The following is a 6,018-nucleotide window of genomic DNA, read 5'->3' on the forward strand; positions in this document are numbered from 1 at the left end:
TATATATCATCTAGAACGGGAGTATTAGAAGGCATAATTATCATCTAGAGCTGTATCATATGTATGCAAATGTTGCATATATTTTTCCTATTTAATATAAACTGATACCGAAATAAGCATGCAAAGCCGAAAGCTGCAGGGGATGATTGCAGTTTGTTCTACCGGACACAACAACTCAGTCAAACATCAATAACAACCCTCTCTCAGCTCATCCTGCTCAAACCTCTAACGAGGAAAAAAGTGGGCACATTTGACCCCACTCAGTAGATTACGCTCATTAACAGACCCACTGCAACTGCATTGAAGCAGTAATGATTACTCTTGTCATTCCATATCTTGTAAAAATATTTTTAAATAAAAATTTAGAAACACTCCAAGCATCACATCTGGGTACAACAATAGCTTCAATCTATTTGAACATATAATCAAAAGCAAGTAATATATATATATATATATATATATATATATATATATATGTTTCACCTAGAACAGGAGTATTACAAGGCATAATTATCATCCAGAGCTGTATCAGATGTATGCAAATGCTGCATATATTGTTCGCTTCCTATTTAATACAAACTGATAAGGAAAATAAGCATGCAAAGCCGAAAGCTGCAGGGGATGATTGCATGCAATGGAAAGCACTGATTGGAATGATGGGGCCATCAAATAAGTTCAAAAGGCAGAGTATATTTTATTTCATTACAAACAAATTACATAACTCTCATGATATAAATCCAAGACTGCCTAACTTATTTAACAATAAAAATCTGATTAAAATAAAATCATAACGGTAAATTCCTATGGGAATATGAATAGCTGTTGAATTTTCAGTATAGAATTAATTTCCTCAAGCATCTTACTCCCTCTTTTTAGTTTACCAGGATCTAAATATAGCCCTTAATAAAGTACACTAACAAAAACAGTGAAATGAGAAATAAACCACATAATGTAACGAACAAAGATATCCATGAAAATGTTAACCAGAATAACTATTATACTTCTTTTAACCAAAAGAAATATTATCTTAACGATAAAAAAAAAACAGAGCCAAATATTCCATTCGAAAGAAAGATGCAATCACAGCAGCAGGTTTAGGCGCATAGCAAGCTCTATTAAAGAATCTGAAAGTCTGTTAAATCCAAACTGATCTGAAATTAAACGGAGAAAGAGGGAGAGGGAGGGGGAGGGGGAGATAGAGAGAAGTAGATATGTCTAATATTCTAAAATACATAGAAAAAGAAAACAAATGGCAAGCGTAAGATAACTGCTAATCTCTAACATGAATTCAATAGAATCGAGAAGACAAAACACAAACAAAAAAGATGACAAGGATATAACTTCTTTTCTACGTCAAGGAATAAGACAGAAAAAAAAAAAAGCGCAGCCACTTAAATTATATTGTTCCGCCAAATTCAACGTAATCATTTCCTATCCAAACTATAAAAATTGGTTGAATCCAAAGACGCACAAACCCTATGCCACATTTAATTAACAAATCCTCAAAACAGCCGCTCTGTATTCCGGAGAAATCACAAAATTCCAGAATTAGATAACTCCAATAAGAACTTCCCAAGATTACTCGTTCTTGCTGATTATAAATTACAAAAATAAGATAAAAAAAGGGCCTTAAGAAACATGTAAACCGTTACGGGATCCCAACAGTTTCTCATTATCCTTTTTTAACTTATACCATCCTTTTTAAGAAAACCAAAACAACAAACAACAAAAACTAAAATTAATAATGAAGAAAAAAAACAAAAATAAAACCAGAAAAAAATCAAACCCGACGAAGAAGACGAAGAAAGAAATATCACCACAATGCATTGACAACCCAATTTGCAACCCAGCATGATTAACCAAAAACACTACATTAGAGAAACCTTCAACGAAAAAGACAAGCTAAAAACACGCGGCCATGCGTCTCATTCCGAAGACCATGAAAGACAAAGGATTGCTCGATCTGAGAAGCTACATACCACAAGCATCGGCGACCGCCGGAGCGCAGAGATAGAAGGGATCGACCTCCGCGACTCAAATCTTGCAAATATCGAAGTACCATTTTTCTCCGCTTTCTTCCATTTCGAACAAATGCCTACACCCTCCTCTTCCTCCTCTTCTTCTTCTTCTTCTTCTTCGATTTAAGAGACCGAAACGAAGGAGTTGGATAGAACGGCGAACGTCAACAAATGGCGGAGAGAGAGAATTTACAGCGTGGGGGTCCTAATTGTGGGTCCTAATTTTTTTTACCGGACGCTAAATGTACGAAGACGTTCGAACTGCCACATAATGCCATTCAATTACGTAACAATTACGATAAGGCCATTAGCCCCAGACGGTCGCTGAGCCGCTCATTGGACTGGATGGACACTCTTCCTTTTAAGGACTGGAAAAAGGGACCATAGAAGGAGACACTGACGTGGCCATAGAAAATCTTTGCGGGACCCGTGCGAGATTTTCATGTGCAGTAAAAAATACCGAGAAATATCTCAAAAATAAAGACCACGGTTTATTTCTTAATTATTTCGGTATTATTGAAAATAACGTAGAAATAACCTGAAAATAACTTAAGAATAGCCTACGCCGCACGTAGAGCTATGTTAGGAGTCCGGACAAAAAAAAACGCTCGTCAGAAAAAAATTTTCGAACGAATCTGGGTATTTACTTTTTAATTGTTGAGTTACTTTCAAATTTATATATTTTTTATTCAAATTTTCCTGTTAGTGTGGACATTTACCTAAAAAAAATTTTGTTTTGAAAGGCATTTACATATTTACCAACTAATTCATATTTATTTACATGCCCAATTTCTAAATTTTATCTCCTATATTTACAATGAAAATATTCTATATCACATCAAAAATATTTTTATTTTAACATTTAAAAGTAAAATATATCTGTTCCATACTTTATTAATATGCAATATATGTAAAAATTAAAGTTTAGTTGATAGATATATAATTACATAGAAATTGAGTGGCATGTGTATAAATATTTCTCCGCTTAATTCATCTTATTGGAAAATAGATAAAAATCACCTTGTTCATATTTTTGTCTCTCATTTCTAGAAACATATTTATATAATTACATAAAGAGATGAGCGGTTATGGAAACTGCTCTAAATACAATAGAAGCTCTAACTAACCGTATGGATTTCATAATTATTATAATTTGAATTTTAACATAATGCTAATTGTCTGACTTATTTGCTTGACTTCAGCCGACTGAGGTAACAGACTCGGTGGCGATCGCGTCATGAGTTTGTCGGCCGAGGCGCCCTTCTGAGTCTCGATCTCGTCCGCTGTGGTAAAATATTTTAAACTTAAATCTCTCAATATTTAACTCAATTTCATTCACTATTACTAGGGCTTGAATTGATCTCAATAGTATTTTTATATTATTAAATTTAATTATATTCAATCCAAACTATGATTTCTAATAAAAATTTATATAACATACAATTTACAATCTAATTAGTGGAAACTGAAATAATATGATTTTGTGTTAATCTCGAACCTCATATATATATATATTTCATTTGTTAATAGTATCAGGGGCTTCTTAATGATCTTAGTTAAAAATGTAAAAGAATATTATATAAAAGCAATATATCTATTTTACAACTCTCAAATTTATTATTTTCCATCTTAAGACAATTTTTGATAATTATGTAATTTTAATAAAATATCAACCTATTTTGAATATATATCTTATCCTACTAATTAAAAACAAGTATATTAAGATAGGAAGTTATAAGAGAATTTCCATATAGTATAAAATTTTTATTTATTTATATATCTAAATTATAAAATATATAAGTATTAACATCACTAATATTAATTTAATAAAATTAAAAAAAAAAATTTTTTTTTAGTGTGTGGGTGTGTGTGTGTGTGTAAATTTGGAAGTGGAGCAAAATTTGAAATATTAAGATTACTAATACTAGTTGATCATATTTAATAATCAAATCAATAGTATAATTGAATATTATTCAAGTTAATTTTAGAATGAGTAAAATATTGAATTAACAAAAAACAAACATAATAATTATTGACTAGTTAAATACTATGTTGCAGTGGTACATGAGGACTTAAATAACTTAATTGATATATATTATTTTACTGCAAGATTTACTTGCTTACCGCTCTATTCCTACGTATTTACATGTCTATTGCCTAAACTTCAATTTTTACGTACATATCATCCTGCCTGTGCATGAAAAGGTGTATTTCACTTTTTAAGAATTAAAATGATGGTATTTTTTTATGTGACATGACTGATTTAGGTGATATAAATGTAAAAAAACAAAGTTCATGTGTTAATATATATAAATACATAGGAATTTGATGGTATATATATATATGTAAATGTTCCTATTTTATTTAAAAAAAAAAAAAGATTTTCAAGTAAGTGACATGGCAATGAAGATGTCCAATTTAAATTGATAAAGTTGTGATAGATTGAGCTTTAGTATGGTAAAACCCAAAAGGGTTGAGATGGTTTGAATTTAGCTCTTTCACTATTTATTTACAAAGTATAATACTTAAAGTTATATTAACTAATGTGCATCATGCATGACTTTTTAAAAATCTTAAATGGCACATACCTAATCAATTTGATCTTCCAACATTCTCCTTCCAATTTCTCTTAATTGAAGTAGAATCACATAAGGTGTCATTTATCAATCATGTCATCTTATAGTGATATTGTGAATTGGTGAGCTCAGTCTCTACACTATAACCAGTGTTCTAAACAAGGATGATGGGAGAACACTTCCCTATAAGTATCATATCGAACACCTATGCTATTTGATAGAATATTATGTCGATCATTTTCAATATGCTATCTTTAAATGTGGTGTCTTACATATAAAGCCAAACATCAAAGGGAACTTCCCTAATTCCTTTAAAATTTATTGACTCTGAGTTCACATTTTGAGCAAAAAAAAATCTACAAATAGTGGAAAAACACTCCATAAAAATAGATGAGCGCAAAATAAACTTAATTGATAGCATTCTTTTTATATACAAAAAGAATTTACATCTTTAAGAGTGAACAAAATTATATTGAAAGAAATATCTGATTCTACCACATATAAAGAAGATCAAACAAAGAAAAAAAAATTAACTACTAAGAGGGAAGGATTGAGTAGTTTAGTCGAGGAAATCATCATACTAGCTGCTTTCAAGAACCGTCAAGTTGACCAAAACACCTATGTTGTACCTCATTTCATATAATTTGAAGCCTTTAAATGCATACTTGTATGTGTCTTGGTATCAAGCCTCTAAACTAGCATAGGCAGGCATTACCTAGTAAAGTTGATCACCTAAAGACTTTAGGGAGTAGTCACTTGCAATTTGGTTAGCTACTCCCAAAGTGCCTAAGCTCTATGTTCCGAATAAATAAGGACATTAACCTTACAATTCTCTCTACACGATTATTATTTGCATACAATAGAGTAGTTTTTTTTTAAATTATTATTTATTAAGCATTGATACTATTTCCTTAATACTATTTCTCTTATTGTTAATTGTCTTTAAGGGTGAGTGGAGACAAGAATATTTTAGTCCATTGTAGTGTGTGATAATCATGTTAGATTAAAATCTTATATTTTTAATAATTTGCTACTTCGTTCATAATTTTTTTAAGAATCTATAAGATTTTATTACAACTATTTAATTAAATTAGATTATTGTAACTATAATAATGTATTATTATATTACATCTTAAGTATACTCATATGTATATTTTTTTTAGTTTATATTCTACTAATCGATCATCTAACATAAACTCGCAGAGTTGACACAAGGAAGCAATGTGTTAATCATTTATATATTTTTTAAAATTATATAATAAGTATCTCTTTTACAATCTTAAGGATAAAAATAGTAAAATGATAAATTTTCATCTAAGAAAAGGGATTATTAACTTGATCATGTTAGGCTTATCATCTATAAAAAAAATATGCATGAGAAATATCTTATGACAAAACAAAAAAGAGTTAAAAAAGGATAAGTG

The 6,018-nt window shown here is 30.1% G+C and overlaps 1 protein-coding gene across 1 annotated transcript in view; it reads right to left on the reverse strand.

Moving 5' to 3' along the window:
* LOC110022498 (probable alpha,alpha-trehalose-phosphate synthase [UDP-forming] 9) overlaps positions 1-2,210 on the reverse strand; it is a 45,530-nt gene extending 43,320 nt beyond the window's left edge. The window contains exon 1 of the mRNA XM_020721464.1: positions 1,980-2,210. The gene's annotated coding sequence lies outside the window, so the exon portion shown is untranslated. The remainder of the gene's footprint in view (positions 1-1,979) is intronic.
* Between the last annotated feature and the right edge of the window lie 3,808 nt (positions 2,211-6,018).

Source organism: Phalaenopsis equestris, unplaced genomic scaffold (genome assembly GCF_001263595.1).
Source record: "Phalaenopsis equestris unplaced genomic scaffold, ASM126359v1 Scaffold000194, whole genome shotgun sequence".
NCBI classification, from domain to species: Eukaryota; Viridiplantae; Streptophyta; class Magnoliopsida; order Asparagales; family Orchidaceae; genus Phalaenopsis; species Phalaenopsis equestris.